This window comes from Silene latifolia, chromosome X (genome assembly GCF_048544455.1).
Source record: "Silene latifolia isolate original U9 population chromosome X, ASM4854445v1, whole genome shotgun sequence".
NCBI lineage: Eukaryota > Viridiplantae > Streptophyta > Magnoliopsida > Caryophyllales > Caryophyllaceae > Silene > Silene latifolia.
In genome coordinates, this window is record NC_133537.1 from 97,011,317 (window position 1) to 97,029,646 (window position 18,330).

The following is an 18,330-nucleotide window of genomic DNA, read 5'->3' on the forward strand; positions in this document are numbered from 1 at the left end:
GTGAAGCCACTCCCCAAGTGACTCCACCACAATCACAATCACATGACATTCTTGTCATCATCTCAATCCCCTCACACCAACACGTCACAACAATCTCCATATTACGATGATCAATACGATAAATACAATAATATGTCATTAAAGACAAAGCGAGTAGGGAAACCCTACCTTAGCAATAATCGGACAATCAAAAAGGCTCCTCTGCAAGTCTTCTCCTATACAAAGATCATACAACACAATTACACTTTGAACAATTGACATCCCCTTCCATATAAATGTATAGCAACCCGAAACGATGCAATAATTACAAAGATGATTCATTGCAACAAGAACCTTTACGCAAGAATTGCAAATTATCGACACAAAGATGCTGAAATGCTCAAAGGGATGATTAGGGAATGATTTGGGTAGGATTAGGGTACGTAGCAATGTTAATTTGTGAAAAGTGATATTAGAAAGACGCGGAATTATAAAATACCCTAATCATTCCTTAATCAAAGAAATATCAAGGACACTCGGTCGAGTGCGGCAACACTCGGAGTGTTATCGAGTATTCGCTATACTCGCCGAGTATTCCTCAGAACCGAAATAACACGCACTAAGAGCACTACTTTTCAAGGCTCCAAAGAAGATCCGTATTGTTACACTAAGCTTTTCAAGCTAAAAGGAGAAATAAGAAGTTTGGAAAGATACTTAGTTGAAGTAAGAAGTTACTCAAAACTAATATTTTCTAATATGCTAGGACTTGTGAGAAGTGCTAGGCTAATCATCTTGACAATTGTTGCAAGACTCTACAAAACATATGCCTAGTGCATTGTGAGTTGGTAGAACACTTGACCAGTGCAAGTTATATCATCCACCACAAATTCGTTGGTTGTGTGATAAACATCCAGAAAGTTCTTTTCAAGATAAAGAACCCAATCCGAGGTTGGGAACCTATATGTGTACTTGGTAAGGTTCATGCTATGAGAGATAACATGAATGTAAAGGAAAATGCGATAAAAGAAGTTTGAACACATGGACACATGCTATGTTAAACTTCTATTGCAATCAACTAGTGTTCACACACTTACGATATGCATCACAAGGTTGTAATACGGTATTGACTACCTGAATGTGATGTCGACATTTGTCGTTTGAGTTATTATTATTATTAACTAACCTCATAGTTTGTTACATCCAAACGGGTTGTAGAGACAATTGAACCCCGTTAAAGTGAACACGGATTAGCATTGTATTCGCCCATAGTTACTTACATGAGGTGACGTCTCGAAGTGACTAGAATGTGATGCGATTGATGGCAAGTTCAAGTGTCATGGAGTCATATGAGAATGACTAGTCGATCATATAGGCAGACTGTTAGGAACACTTTGTCGGGCCTTATGACCACTTATAGAGTTCTGGCAAATTTATATAGCCTGGTCGTGGTGAGAGCTACTATAGTATTCTAATGAGTCGATTCTTTTGACTAAAGATTATTCGCCTAAGATGGCACAGTTTCAGATTAACTTTGATTTATGTTACTACGACTTTCGTAAATGGGGTCAAATGGGCATATTTTGGGTTATGATGGCTGTGGCTAGTCGAAGGAAATGAGTGCGATAGAAATTGTCCACCCCTAGTCAGGGTTATAACAATATCTCAAGGCCTCTCGAGGAGTAATGAACTGGAAATGCGTGGCCACGCTCGGAAGATATCTATGGTAGATAAATCCGGTCAATCAGTTATTCTCCAGATCGAGGAAACCACTCACGATATGATCACTTGCAAGTACGACCTGAAAGACACCTTGCATTGAGTGATAGATAGTAATAGGACAAGAGAATTGGTGACGCACACTTGTCGAGGACAAGTGTGAGATTATTGGAATATGTGTCCTCCGACAATAATGCGATCACAACTGTTGATCATGATGATCACATGTTTAAGTCTCATTCTAAAGAATACAATTGGGAAGTAATATTTTACTGTCAACTGGTCCACACATATCGGTAATGATTGGCTGACTAGAGTTTGACATTACTGTCGTGCGACGGTGGTGATCAGTTGATCCTCTTAGGTCATACCTAAAGGGTAAAACTCTTAATTGATTATTTAATTGATCGTATGACAATACGGGTTAATTAAATTACTTAAAATTGACGGACGACTTTGGAAGTAATATTTACGTGTCTCATTGTAATTTGATTAAATTAGATACGGTCTAAGTAATCGAATTGTTTTATTGCTTAGATGAAATTATTGTTTACGGAAGCAATTGAACTGAATGAATAAATTATTATAAATACAAGATGTTGTGATTTATAATTGGTAAATTATTTTGGTACAAGTAATTATGAATTACTAAGTCGATTTTGTATATGACGTATTTTTTAATGCGTTGATTTTTAATATGTTAAAAATACATAACAATTTTACATGACATGTGACATGTGACAAATTGACAAAGATAAAATGGAATCCATTTTATCTTAATATGGACCGAAATAATGGGGTGATTTAGGATTAATATTATGTTGATTTATTAAGTGGAAAACATAATCATTCTTCCTAAACCTAGCCATGTAAACCTAGTGCCTCTTGTGAAGAGCACCTTCCTCATGCATTGGCCCTCTTAACCCCTCCCCCTACCCGGTTTTATGAAGAGAAAACCATGGGTTTTTCTCAATAATTTTTACCATATACACTACTAGAATACTAGTGTATTATTCATTCATTCAACAATCAAAAATAGAGTTTTTAGAGAGATAAAAATTCTTCTTCCTTCTCCTTCTCTTAACCGAAATAAAGAGAACAAAATAAAGATTTTTGGGTCAATTTTAATTAAATTAATATTGTTCTAGTATTGATAATATTAATTTTATTAAGTAGTTACCATGGTTATTATTCCTTGGGAGGGATTCTATACTTGAATCCTTGTTTATCCATTTTAGGAAGCTCAAGAACAAGTGAGTAGAAGAACTCACTTGTGCCCAATAAACCGAAATCTTCAATGTAAGATGATGATTTCTTCCTTATTCTTATTATTGTTTGCATGCCTAAGATCAACATTTAATTTTATGACTAAATTAATTTGAAACATATATGAATATGTTAAGTAATGAGATATAGATTTCTTACACCGGGCGTCCCGAGCCCAGGTCGGGCGTCTCAACCCTCAAACCGGGCGTCTCACCTTCTGGTCGATCGGATCCCTGGGAAGCACGAGCAGACTTCAAGGTCAATCCGGGCGGCTCCTTATGGGACTTGCAAGGCACTAATCTTCTTCTTAGGGACTTAATCCTCATTTAAGCCCTTAGTTACCCTAATACTTCTACTTAGTATAGATACCCCATTGTGTTACGGGATTAATCACGAAGTTAGAATTTAGCATTAATCAATTTTATGTATTAATAATCAAGTTGTATTCACTCAATTCAAAATTAATCAAATATTAATTCCTCTTTAATCATTCAAGTGTTATTAGATTTAGTTGGGTAATTTGAAGACTATTTGGAGTTTATTGAAGACTTGACAACTCTTCATCATTCATCAAGTGTCCTTCTATTATTCTTTGCTTATTATTTAGATCATCCTTAAAGTTGGTATAATCCCTTTTAATCTTGCTTAATTAAATATTGCTTTACTCATTTACCATGTTTAACATTGCTAATATGATAGACACCATTATTAGCATGTTTACCATAATCATGAGTGAGTAGTGTCCTAGTTAGGGTTAATGGAGTATTAGGGGAACTAAAACATGGGGGTAGATCCATACTTAATCTAATATGTTTTCATAAGATTGCTTGTTTGTTGTAGTTTCAACTTATGCACATGTTATTCTTGATAAATTGCTTGATTGAAAACCTTGCATGCATACATCTCTTATCCATTCAACAAGACTTATAAGGTATAAACTAACTCGAGTCTTGTTAGACCATGCATAAAGTTAAATAGGAAGAAACTAAGTCGAGTTGTAGGTGTTGTGCAGTCTGGACCGACTCGGCTCCGGGACCCAAATATTCCTAGGAATTGTAAGACATAAACTAACTCGATTTCTCTACAACAATAATTTACTTGCCACTATGTAAACATGTTTGTATGATCACCGCCATAAATCCCCTATGAAGCTATGATACCCTAGTGCCTTAATCAACTGTTTACAAACCCCTATTTGTTTACTTGCCTTGTTTTACTTTCATTTCTTCATATTTCATTGTTATTGTAGTTTAGATACCTCGAATCTCAACCCTATATTGTGACACCCTAAGAAATAGCTCTCTACAACCGATAACTTAATTCAATACCTGTTAATACGAACATTTTATATAGTCCTTTTTGGCCTCTTATGCACACATTTCCATGTCGTTCTCGTAGTTTTGTACTTCAAAATGCCCTGAATAGGCTACTTTGGTTTTGTTTGTCTTAATTGCAAGAATAGACCCGAAAGTAGTGGAATCGTACCTTTTTCTAGTCCTGTAGCGTGCATTTATGGAGATGGAAGGTTTTGAGCAGAAGTACTGTGCCTCGAGAAGCATGAAGGAGTCCCGGAAGCTGACCAAGTGAAGAACACGAACTGTTTCAGTAGTTGGATCCTCGATCGAACCCTTTTCTGTTCGATCGAGTGAAGATGGTGGTCAAGGAAGCTCGATCGAGTCCCTGCTGAACTCGATCGAAATAGGCTGATTTGAAGGTCCTCGATCGAACGTGCTTTTTGTTCGATCGAAGGATTTGGCTAGAGATTTGCTAGATCGAGGTGTTAGAAGTCCCTCAATCGAGAGGATTGCTATATAACACGGGATTTTATTTCGTGATTATCCTTAATTAGTATCTTAGTTTCTATAATAAATATCTTCCCTATATAAGGGAAGACGTAATTAGGTTTTAATCATTCTGTTTTTACTCTCTCTTAGACTCTTAACTTCTCTCTTAAGCAGACTTTACTTTTTTCTCCTTTCGTACGTTGCTTTGTTCTTGTGCCGGATTCTGAATCTTTGTAATCTTTCTACTCTCTTAATTCTATTTAATTGCATTCTCTTAATCTCTATTCTTAATTTCTTTTTTAATTATTGTTGTTATTAGGTTTATGTTATTTCTCCTTTATCATCCTTATATTATGTTTATTGCTATTTCATTCATTGTTGTTGCTTGTTTCATGAATAATATGAGTAGCTAATTCCCTTTATGTTAGGATTAGGGGAGCCATGGTAGTGAATAAATGAAGTTATGAATAGATTAGATGGTTGAATTATGAGAACTATTTTATAACAATATAATTGTAATCGTTTTGTTGAGTGCACGCTTCTAAACCAGTTAATTCTGTTAAATTCAGAACTAGATCGAAAGATTGGAATGAACAGACCTCTTATGAACAGTAGACTACACTAATGAGGATGAAAGTTAAGTTAGTAGTATTCTAGGGCGGATAGCGGACCGAAAGGACCTTTCCCTTACCCTTCTCACATTAGACTGTCTGAGCTATTTATGACTGATTAGGCTAATTACCGTGGTGAACCGACATCCTAGCATTCTTCTCTTTATTTGATCACAATTTAAATCTCTTTATTCTTATGGTTCTTTTTCTCTTGTCTTAATCTCATTTAGTTAATTAGAAATAAAATTCAAAATAGCCAATTGTTACTGTGACGGACTTAGACTAGTAGATAGATATAATAGCCTCCCTGTGGATACGATACCCGACTTACCTCTGCTATATTTATTAGTTGAGCCAGTTGCTTTACTTTTGATAGGGTTGCAATAGCCGTGTCAAATTTTGGCGCCGTTGCCGGTGAGGCAATTACTCTATTTATTTGCTTATTTTCTTCCGTCTTCGTCTCAGGGAATTTTTAATTCCTTGAGACAGTTCTTACTTATCTCCTCTAGTTTTGTTTATGCCCATTATGCGATCCCGCTAAGTGTTCACAAATTAAGATGTGGTCGTTGGTCACGGTCGAATTAAAACACAATTTATAGCTCCACAAACAAATCTACAATTAGTAAAGAAGCAAGTAAAGGTCGGATCCCAAGGGACGGGAGTTGAAATGAGATTTCTATTGTAACTAGTAGTGTCTAAGGGGTGTCACAAATTGGGTTGATGTAGAAGGTTACTAAACTAAAATAGCAATGAAAATAAACAAGCAAGATGAATTAAAGGGGTGTAAACAATTGATTAAAGGCACTAGGGTGTCATGGGATCATAGGGGAATCATGGGATATGATCATACAAACATGTTCTCAAATTATAAGCAAGCAATTATTGTTGTGATGGATTGAGTTGGGTTATATCTTACAATCCTAGGAAAGTTTGGGTCCCGGAGCCGAATCGATTAGATTGTACAACACCTACAAGTCAACTTAATCTTCCCTACTCAACAACATGCATGGTCTAATGAGACTCGAGTTGGGTTATGTCTTACAAGTCTCATTGAAAAGATAGGAGATGATAGTAAATGCAAGGATTCAAAGGCTTAGCATTTCATCAAATATAACATGTGCATGAGTTGAGATCAAAACAAGCAAGCAAATAAAACATGAAATCATATTAATTTAAGCATGAATCATTCCCCATGTTGGTTTCCCCTAATCACCCATTAACCCTAGCTAAGAGACTACTCACTCATTATCATGTTGATCATGCTAGCAAGGTTGTCAATCATACCAACAATATGAAACATGATGAATACATGAAAATAATTAACAATAATTAAAGAGGGATTAAGAAATTATACCTACTAATGATTCCAATAATAAAGCAAAGATAAAAGAAGTACTTGAATGCTTGATTGAGAGGTTGTCAATCTCCCAACAATAACCCAAATAATCTTCAATTACCCAAAATAAAGGATGAACAAAAGAGAGATTAAAGAACTAGAACTTGGATTAAAACTTGATTAATACTTGATTACAATATTAAAGAGAGATTTGATTGATATTAACTACACTAATTATTGATAAGAAGAACATGCTCCTCTAATTAGACTAATGGGGTATTTATAGGGGAAATTAGGGAGGATGCATTAGGGTTAACTAAGGGGCTAAACTAGTAATTACACTTTTTAAGTTGAGCAAGGAGGAGCCGGTATTTTCTGAGAGAAGGGCTTCTTTCTTCGTAGCTTGGAGAAGACAATCCGTGCTGTGATAGAATCCGGGCGGAATAGGGTCAGGACGGGCGGATTCTGGCGTTGGAATCGGAGCGGATTCAGGGGAATCCGGGCTGATTGTGGAGGGGGAATCCGAGCAGATTGTGGCAAAGCCGCTCGGATTGTGCTGCTGCGGGACGGACGGATTGGTGACAATCCGCTCGGATTGTCAGTCAGCAACAAATCTTCTTCTTTTCTTCCCTTTTCTTCATAAATTCCTTGGGGATTTCCTTGGGGACTCAAGGATCTTTTCTCAACATAGCTCTTCTACTATAATATGTACAAAGGCCTTCTAATCTTGTCTCTCCTTGATGCTTGGTCATTGAATTCGATCAATTTAGTCTCGTTTTGCCATGAAAATGCAAGATTGTTACTCCTTTCCTACCAAGGGATCAAAATCTCAAAGAATATGCAAAACAAAGAACTAAAGATAAGAAATGACCCAAATAAGCACTAAAAAGCATGGAAACAAGGCTAATTCGGGGGCTAAATATGCGCCAATTATGGTCACATCAAATATCCCCAAACCGAACCTTTGCTCGTCCCGAGTAAAGAGGTGACAAAGACTAGGACCAATACTAACCTATCCTAATAATATAGCCGATATGAGACAATTAGCGGGTCTCACTCCGGCCCTTCAACTCACAACAAGACAACCATGAGGTAGGATGCCTTCTTGCAAGGCAAGGTGGGTCTTGCTAAAATGGCGACACATCCAAACTTTAAGCACACAAAAACACATAATGGATGCATCTACAAAAAGAATAGCCACTCCCTCATCAAGTGGCGGAGGCACTAAAGAGGAACAAATTTAAGAGCATGTAATCCTTCACAAATACTAGTTCAACAAATAACTAAGTCTAAGAGGATGGCACTAAATCACCTTCAAATGGTGTTAAACTAGACTACTTTCGTCCTCAATTTCCAAATGCTTTCGTCAAGAGCGATCGGATGGTGGTGGAATGATGATCCCTATGATGCTAGTGGCATATGACATGACAAGTCTCGAATTCTATACAAAAGTCAAGGTCATGGATCGTCCCAAGCTCGACCAAGTGGCTTGACAAAAGGCTTTTTGGGAATGAAATGCTCAAATCTTTATTAACAACGGGTGGATATGACTAGTATTCAAAATTGTCCTCATTTCACTTTCACATTTCAAAAATTTAAGATGGGGTTTGTCCCTTCCGGGCTAGTGTCCTTTGCTTTCGCCAATCGCTTATTAGGCAACCGGTTAACCTCTAGACAATAGCTTTTCGGGGTGATAGTCACTCTGTCTCCGGGCGGCCGAATTCACAACCGTATGGGGGCCCAATTCAATGGATCCCGCACCAAAGCACATCGAAGTGGTACGCCTCCATCAAAACAACTTAACTTTCTCAACTTTCAACAATTCATAACATTTGAGGTTTCCTTGGCATTACATTACTTCCACATGACAAAATTTCTTTGAAATGAGCACTTCAAGCTTATTGATAGAAAATATTTTTGGGTTGCCTTACCACAAGGTCAAACAAGGTCACCTAGACAAGTTAACCAAGTCCACATCGCATCACGGGGTTGGATAGGTGACTCACATGCAAACCCTTGACTAGGCCTTGGGTCATGGGTCAAAAGACACTAGTATGACACTATCTAGGGTGTTTTACAACCATTCTAGTAGGCAAAGTCTTAAGTTGAACAAGTATTTATAATGGCTTAGTTGCTCTTGTCAAAGTTCCTAAATAGGCATTTTTCAAAACATTTCTAACATGCAACTACATGCCATGATGCAACTAATATAAACATCCTAATGCAAGTGATTCTATCAACTAATATGACATATAAACTAAATGCAAGTCCTAAGTTCACATTGTTATACCGCATCAATCAAAATAAAGCCACATAGTCATTAACATAAAGAGGAAAAAGGAGATTGGAAAGATCATACCATGCGGTCTTCAATATCCTCATGTCTCGGATGTGGCGTAGTCAATCAATGTGAACAAGGATAGAACAAACACAATATATACAAGACAATATATACAAGACTACAAAAGGAAATAAACATGTTTTTGGGTTTTCAATTTTCAAATTTTTATGATTTTGAAAATTTTCAATTTTTTTGGATTTTTGAATAAGAGTTAAATGTTAGAATTCCCATCCCCACACTAATATGGGCATTGTCCTCAATGGCCAAAATGATGGAAATTATGCAAAGATGATGCATGATTTCTATACTAAATGCAATCTATACTAAGCTACACTACATGATGCATGGTTTTTGTTATGACGGAGAGGATAATTTAGATTACCTCCCGTTGCATATGCATTAACTTCCCCAAACCGAGTGAGACACTATTGCTAATGTCCAAGGATGGGTATAGTTCATGCACACACTATGCTATGCATGAAACTAATTTGTCATTTTGGATTTTGAAAACGGGAACAATAGAATGAGAACACCTCAATGGTACCGAGGTGTGAGTCCTCTAATGGGGCTAGGACTACTCCAACAATGATCAAAATTAAATATAATACAAAGAGAGAAATAGACAAACCATGAGAGTGTAGGAGTCTCCAAGGCTTGCTAATTTTCCATCATGCTATCATCACCACTTCCCTCATGAGAAGTGGTCACATTACCACTTTCCTTGTCATTTGCTTCTTCACTTTCTTCCTCATCTTCATCATCATCATCTTCACCATCCTTTTCTCCTTCACTTGCTTCTTCCTCAATATTATCATCAACTTCTTCATCATTTCCAACAACCTCATTGTCACCCATAATGACCCTAGATGCACCCGGAAATAAGACTTCTCTATCACTCAACTAGGCAAAGGACAAGATGGATCAAGTAGTCCTTGCCTAGCTAAATGTAGGAGGGTGGATATTGAGCCAAGTAGGCATTTTTCCGATCTTCATAGGCTTGCTTGTGCATTGCTTGCATGAGAAGAGTCACATAGTCTTTCCCAACTTCAACTCCTTCCGGCTTGAACTCTTCATATTTAAAGGGGTAAGGTGGTATGACAATGGAAGAGGAGGGCATTTCAAGATCACCCTTTTGTTGTTGAATGATATACTCGGCTTCTTTGGAAAGGGGAAGTAGATAATTGGTCCGGTGGACGCTTAGACGGCAAATCTTTGAAGGCAAGGTGAACGATCTAGCTTCACTAGTTAGCCATCCATACTTAGTGTCAAGGGGGTTATGGGCAACCCACTTGAACTTGTGAATCATAGTATGCATATCAACAAGATGGCCACCCTCCTTTGCTTTGTACTTGTTATCCTTATTGAAGTTAGGATCAAAGTGCTTGGCTAGGAGTGTGACTAGGCCGCCATTGACAATAACGGTCGTGCCCTTCTTCCCACAATCAATATTGAGCCATCTATCTACCAAGAGCCTCAAAGAATTGTAAGGCTTGGTGTGAACTCTTCCGATATTCAAAGCCGATTCAAGGAGAATAAAATCAAGTCTTGTGAAATGGTTGGTATCTTTCCTAGCAATTATGGTGTTACCCACGACCTTGTGCCATACTCTTATGCCCGGATGGTGGACCAAAATAGCACGACTCGCATGAAAATCCTCAAATTTCTTCTCGGAGATTGCCTCCCAAAGAGGTTCGGGGTCATACTTTCCATAACTCTTAAAAAAACTCGGTTCATCACTAAGACCCAAAATTTCACCCAATTCCCTAAAGGTAATGCGTCTACTAACATTAGCTAGACGAAACTCGATATTCTCCCTATTCTCAACTTTGGTGACTTTCAAAGAACTTAAAAATTCCAAGGTAAGGGAGGGGTATGTCAATTCCCTTGTTTCAAACAATTTCTTCAACCCCATGGCATTGAAAAAGGCTTTTGTTTGTTCAAGAACACCCAATTTTTGTAAGGTATCTTCACATATGAATTTGGTGGATTGTAATGACTTCATAGCAAACTTGACAAAGGTATTTCTATGGGTATCGGAAATAAAAGTTACCTCCGGATAATGCAAAAGTTGATCAATTACCGGAGTAGAAGGTGTTGTTGCTCCCATAGAAGGTTGTTGTTGTTGTTGCACTTCCAAGTTTGGTGTTGCTACCACCATAGCCAATGCTTTCTTTGTTTGAAGAGCCTTTTGCCTTTGTGAGAGTGCCTTAGCCTTTGGTGCCTTTGTTGCCTTTGTTGCTCCCTTAGTCCTTGCCATTGATGAACTAACCAAGAAAAGAATGAAAAATCTTCAATTTGTAGTATGCCCAAATCGATTTGAAGGTGAAAGGCTTTGCCTTTATGAAAACAAAAATCGACTCAAAGGTTGAAGATTTTGTTCTTGGTTTTGATTTTTGTTGAAGGAGTGATTAATTTGTTGTTGGAGGGATGGTTTGATTTGATTTTGGTGAATGTTGTTGAGGGTTTTTGTTTTTGTGATGGAGAGGATGAGGGTATTGATGTTGTGGGTAGTGTTTATGAATGAATGAATGAATGAAGGTGGGAGGGGTTTTAAAGAGACCGAAATTTTCGAATCTGCAGGGGCAATCCGTGCGGATTCTGCCCAATCCGTGCGGATTCTGCTCTTTCTGAACTTTGCAAAACTCGCCTAAAGACGGGCGGATTTGTGACAACCCGCTCGGATTTGCTGAACACGGGACGGGCGAATTTGCTTAAAGACGGACGGATTTCAGTCCAGAAAATTTTGCTTGTTTTCCTCAGCTGCAAAGACGGACGTCTTTCTTACAAGACAGACGGATTTTTCAAGACGGGCGGATTCTTCACAGGACGCCCGGATTCTGCCACAGTCAAGAATTTTTCAAAATTCAACTCAGTTCAAGACGGGCGTCTTTTCTGCAATACGCTCGGATTCTGTAAGACGGGCGGATTCTCTGGAATCCGCTCGGATTCTTCCCCTGTGTACACGGATTCAGTTCCATCCGTGCACACTGCATTTCCCATACCGTTCTTCCATTCTTTCTTCAAGTCTTGTGTTCGTCATTGTGGGGGCACTACTAAGGCATGGATAGCCTAGGCAATTGCCATCCCCACACTAAATTAAAAGCACTACACATCAATTGAAATCGTTAGTCCCTCCCTCACTTTCTCTCAAACATGACAATTATTTTGATCAAAGTAAATAAAAATCCAAAGATGACAAAAATGCAATACAAGAATTGAAATGTAAGTTAGGGAGTTAGAAATATTTACAAGTGGTGGTTTAGGGAGGACTCCACCAAACTCTCATTCTTGATGAGATGTCAAGGGGGCATGTCCAAGGTGTTGTTGATGTTGCTCAACACCTTGAAGAAGTAATCAAAAGCTTGTTCATTATCATGGTAGAGGTTCTCAATAGACCGTGGCCCTTGTTGTTGGTCTTGATCGATGGCATTACCAATGTAGGGATTAAAAATCCCTTCAAATTCGTCGTCCCAAAGACCACAAACTTCATTGAGTTGATCATTGAAAATCTCTTGCTTAGATGGAGACAATTCTCCCAATTTCTTCTCTTGGCCAATGAGGCCATCCTCTTCTTCCTTGGTTGATTTTGATGAGCTTTGCAAACTCTCCTTGTCACAATTCACTTGCTCTTTGAATGGAGCATCTTCAATTTTCTTCTTCCATTGGAGTTCCGATTTCTTCCTTTCATCTTTTCGGCTATAAAGATCAATCATGAAACATGGCTCATGCAAACGAGGAGCTCTCATAGTCTTGTCAAGATTAAAAGTTATGCTTTCATCTCCCACTTCTAGAGTGAGCTCACCATGTTTCACATCAATCACCGCACCGGCGGTGTGTAGGAAAGGTCTTCCTAGGATGATTGGAATGTTGGAATCTTCCTCCATATCAACAATGACAAAGTCCACCGGGATGAAAAACTTCCCAATTCGCACGGGGACATCTTCCCATATCCCTAACTGTGTCTTCGTCGATCTATCGGCCATTTGGAGTGTGATGTTGGTGCATTTAAGCTCTCCCATCCCCAACCTTTTGCTTACCGAGTACGGCATGACACTCACACTAGCCCCTAGATCACATAAGGCTTTGTTGATCGTCGTGTCGCCAATGGTACACGGTATTGAGAAGCTTCCCGGATCCTTTAACTTTGGAGGTGAACTCCCTTGAAGTATTGCACTACTCACCTTAGTGAAGGCGATAGTCTCAAGCTTCCGGATCGACTTCTTCTTTGTGAGGATATCTTTCATGTATTTTGCATAGGCCGGAACGTGATTGATTAATTCCGTGAAAGGAATTGAGACTTCCAAATTCTTCACAATTTCCATGAACTTTCCAAGTTGATCATCAAATTTGGGCTTGGCTTGACGACTTGGAAAAGGAAGTCTAATCACAATGGGCTCCTTCTCCTTGACCTTGTCTTCATTTTCCTTTGAACTTTCTTCTTTTGACGACTCTCCGTCTTTGGAGTTTTGCACAATTTCTTCCTTTTCACTAGCTTCCACAACTTCATCCTCAACTTGCTTCTTCGGTGCTTCATACCTTGTACCACTTCTCAAATGAATGGCACTAACCGTTTCATGTCTAGGGGGATTACTTTGAGGTGGTAATTGCCCCTTTTGTCTTTGTGAGCTTGAAGATGCTAGTTGAGTCAATTGTGTTTCCAACATCTTGGTGTGAGCTAGAATGTTGTTGATGGTGGTTTCCTTTGCTTGGCTATCTTTTTGCATTTGAGTGAAAAATTCTTGTTGATTCTTTTGCATTTGGAGGACCGCTTTTTGGACATCAAAGCCTTGGTCATTTTGATGATTGTATGGATTTTGATTTTGGTAACCTTGGTTTTGATTGTAAAAGGGTCTTTGATTTTGGTTTCTCATGGGTGGTGGAGTGTATGTTGTTTGAGGGTTTTGAACATTTTGGCTTTTGTATGAGAGATTTGGATGGAATTTAGTGTTTTCATTGTAAAAGTTGGAATAAGGGGTACCACTCTTGTATGCTTGGAAAGCATTCACTTGTTCATTTGTTCCCCTACATTCACCTTGGTCATGTCCCAAAGTTCCACAATTCTCACATATCCCACTTGGGATTGATGAGGATGCCGTCATGGCATTAACATGATGCTTTGATGATTTTGAGTTTTCCTCAAGTCTAGCCATAACTTGTTCAAACTTCAAGTTGATTGTGTCAATGTGAGCACTAAGTTGAGCACCCAATTGAGTAACGGAGTCCACTTCATGCTTTCCACCTCTATTAGCCTTGCGAGGTCTACTATATTGTGAGTTATGGACCGTCATTTCCTCAATCTTGTTCCATGTTTGATTGTCATCAGCTTCGGTGAACATTCTATTTGATCCCATATTGAGAATGTTCCTAGAATCTTCATATAAACCATTCCAAAATTTTTGCACCAAAAACCATTCGCTAAGTCCATGGTGAGGACATGAGCGACAAATTCCCTTGAACCGCTCCCAAGCTTCATACAAAGACTCTTCATCCCTTTGCTTAAAACCCGTAATTTGAGCTCTTAGCATGTTAGTCTTTTCCGGTGGGTAGAATTTTTTGTAGAAAGCTAGAGCCAACTTCTTCCAAGAATTTATTCCAAGGGTGGCCTTATCAAGGCCCTTCAACCATTGCTTCGCGGTGCCGATTAAGGAAAAAGGAAATAAGACCCATCTAATTTGGTCTTGAGTCACGCCCGTTTGAGAGATTGCATCACAATAGTCGCAAAAGGTTTCCATATGAGAATGAGGGTCCTCACTAGGCATCCCCCCGAATTGGCTCCTCTCAACTAATTGGATGAAGGCGGACTTGGCAATAAAATTTCCGGTTAGATGTTGCGGTGTAGGAGTACCATTTGGTAGATTCTCCTCGGTGGGTACGGAGTGTGACGAGAATTTTGGCATTGTAGGTGGATTTTGTGGGGTATTGTGTAATGGGTTTTCTTCTCCTTCTATTGCGAAAGGATTGACAAACTCACTAGTGGGTTGAACAACTTCACTAATACCTCTTAAATTCCTCCTAACAACTCTCCTATTGTTCGTCAAGGTTCTTTCGATTTCACGGTCAAAAGGTAACAAATCACCTTGTAACCTTCTAGACATGCAAAATATCAAACAACTCGAAAACAATTAGAACAAACCTTGAGGAGTTTTACTTCCTCAAGGCAAAGAAAGACACAACTAATGACAATAAAAAGAAATCTAAATCAAACAAACACCGTCCCCGGCAACGGCGCCATTTTTGATGCGATCCCGCTAAGTGTTCACAAATTAAGATGTGGTCGTTGGTCACGGTCGAATAAAAACACAATTTATAGCTCCACAAACAACTCTACAATTAGTAAAGAGGCAAGTAAAGGTCGGATCCCAAGGGACGGGAGTTGAAATGAGATTTCTATTGTAACTAGTGGTGTCTAAGGGGTGTCACAAATTGGGTTGATGTAGAAGGTTACTAAACTAAAATAGCAATGAAAATAAACAAGCAAGATGAATTAAAGGGGTGTAAACAATTGATTAAAGGCACTAGGGTGTCATGGGATCATAGGGGAATCATGGGATATGATCATACAAACATGTTCTCAAATTATAAGCAAGCAATTATTGTTGTGATGGATTGAGTTGGGTTATATCTTACAATCCTAGGAAAGTTTGGGTCCCGGAGCCGAATCGATTAGATTGTACAACACCTACAAGTCGACTTAATCTTCCCTACTCAACAACATGCATGGTCTAATAAGACTCGAGTTGGGTTATGTCTTACAAGTCTCATTGAAAAGATAGGAGATGATAGTAAATGCAAGGATTCATAGACTTAGCATTTCATCAAATATCACATGTGCATGAGTTGAGATCAAAACAAGCAAGCAAATAAAACATGAAATCATATTAATTTAAGCATGAATCATTCCCCATGTTGGTTTCCCCTAATCACCCATTAACCCTAGCTAAGAGACTACTCACTCATTATCATGTTGATCATGCTAGCAAGGTTGTCAATCATACCAACAATATGAAACATGATGAATAAATGAAAATAATTAACAATAATTAAAGAGGGATTAAGAGATTATACCTACTAATGATTCCAATACTAAAGCAAAGATAAAATAAGTACTTGAATGCTTGATTGAGAGGTTGTCAAACTCCCAACAATAACCCAAATAATCTTCAATTACCCAAAATAAAGGATGAACAAAAGAGAGATTAAAGAACTAGAACTTGGATTAAAACTTGATTAATACTTGATTAATACTTGATTACAATATTAAAGAGAGATTTGATTGATATTAACTACACTAATTATTGATAAGAAGAACATGCTCCTCTAATTAGACTAATGGGGTATTTATAGTGGAAATTAGGGAGGATGCATTAGGGTTAACTAAGGGCTAAACTAGTAATTACACTTTTTAAGTTGAGCAAGGAGGAGCCGGTATTTTCTGAGAGAAGGGCTTCTTTCTTCGTAGCTTGGAGAAGACAATCCGTGCTGTGCTAGAATCCGGGCGGAATAGGGTCGGGACGGGCGGATTCTGGCGTTGGAATCCGAGCGGATTCAGGGAAATCCGAGCAGATTCAGAGGAATCCGAGCGGATTCAGGAGAATCCGGGCAGATTGTGGAGGGGGAATCCGAGCGGATTGTGGCAAAGCCGCTCGGATTGTGCTGCTGCGGGAAGGACGGATTGGTGACAATCCGCTCGGATTGTCAGTCAGCAACAAATCTTCTTCTTTTCTTCCCTTTTCTTCATAAATTCCTTAGGGATTTCCTTGGGGACTCAAGGATATTTTCTCAACATTGCTCTTCTACTATAATATGTACAAAGGCCTTCTAATCTTGTCTCTCCTTGATGCTTGGTCATTGAATTCGATCAATTTAGTCTCGTTTTGCCATGAAAATGCAAAATTCTTACTCCTTTCCTACCAAGGGATCAAAATCTCAAAGAATATGCAAAACAAAGAACTAAAGATAAGAAATGACCCAAATAAGCACTAAAAAGCATGGAAACAAGGCTAATTCGGGGGCTAAATATGCGCCAATTATGGTCACATCAGCCCAGGTCTAACAGGTCAGAATTAGTACCAGCTGGTCCTGAACCGGAGCGGACATTTTACTATAGACAAAACTTATTGAGAAAGAATCGTCAAAAGGAAGCCTTGACTACTTTTGAACTCGATCTTGAACATTTTCTATTTGCAGAGGACCAGTCTTTTGAAGAAGATACTTCTATTTCTACAGGCAATTCTGTGAAGATGCCTAACATCGCGAGCCATTCCGAGCCAACAGCCGCCTCTATTCCTAAAGGTTTCAACCTTGCAACAGAGGATGGGAGTACATTCGGCATTCGGCCATCTTATATTAATCTGGTCGAGAGAAATATGTACCGTGGAGTAGCTGGTTAGGACCCGCGAAAGCACATGGAGGTTTTCACCGATTACTGTTCTACCATTCCCGCTACTAAAGGAGTGACGCAGGATAAGATTAAGGAAGTTCTATATCTTTTCTCTTTGACTGATGGGGCCCGAGAGTGGCTCACTGATCTTGATAAGACTGAAGCTGGGATTACCAACTGGGAGACCTTAGCCCTTGCCTTTTATAAAAGGTACTTTCCTCCGCAGAGAACTAATCAATTGAGAGGAAAGATTATAAGTTTCAAGCAAACAACGGATGAGAACTTGTACGAGGCATGGGGTCGGTTCAAGAAACTTGTGCGGTCCGTCCCTCATCACGGTTTCGATCAGTGGTTTTTGTGCAACCAATTCTTTAATGGGTTATATGACGATCACCGTGTTATTTTGGATGCTGCATCCAATGGTCGACTACAGAAGAATGTTGATGATGATAAAGGTTGGGGAATCATAGAGGAGATGGCTACCCATTGTGCTGAATATGGGAACATAAGAGGAGGAATTAGAACGGTTTCTTCTGTTGATAGTGCACTTGTATCTCAACTGGAAGCCATGAATGCCAGGTTTGATAAATTTGAGTTGTAGGCTGCTGGTGATCAACAGACGGTCCACTTGTTGACTAGACAAGAGACCGTCTCATGTGAGAGATGTGGAAGTAATGATGATCACACTGCTGTAGACCTTCTAGATGAGAAGTGTTGGAAATCATATTTTAAATATCACATATTTTAGTTTAAAGTTTTAGTCATAAAAACTTAAGGATCTTATGCATGCAAAACATATAAATAAGTGTAGAGGAAAACCGGTTCCTGACATTGAATATTTCGGTTTATGGGCACAAGTAAGGTCTCCTACCTTCACTTGTTCTTGAGCTATGATGAGTAATAGGATGATCCTCCAA

General features: G+C 38.7%; 1 non-coding gene across 1 annotated transcript; it reads left to right on the forward strand.

Annotated features, from left to right (window-relative positions):
• Window positions 1–14,451: 14,451 nt before the first annotated feature.
• LOC141624088 (small nucleolar RNA R71) lies at window positions 14,452–14,558 on the forward strand. The gene has a single exon (XR_012533898.1). It is a non-coding gene; the product is annotated as a small nucleolar RNA R71 (small nucleolar RNA).
• Window positions 14,559–18,330: the final 3,772 nt, after the last annotated feature.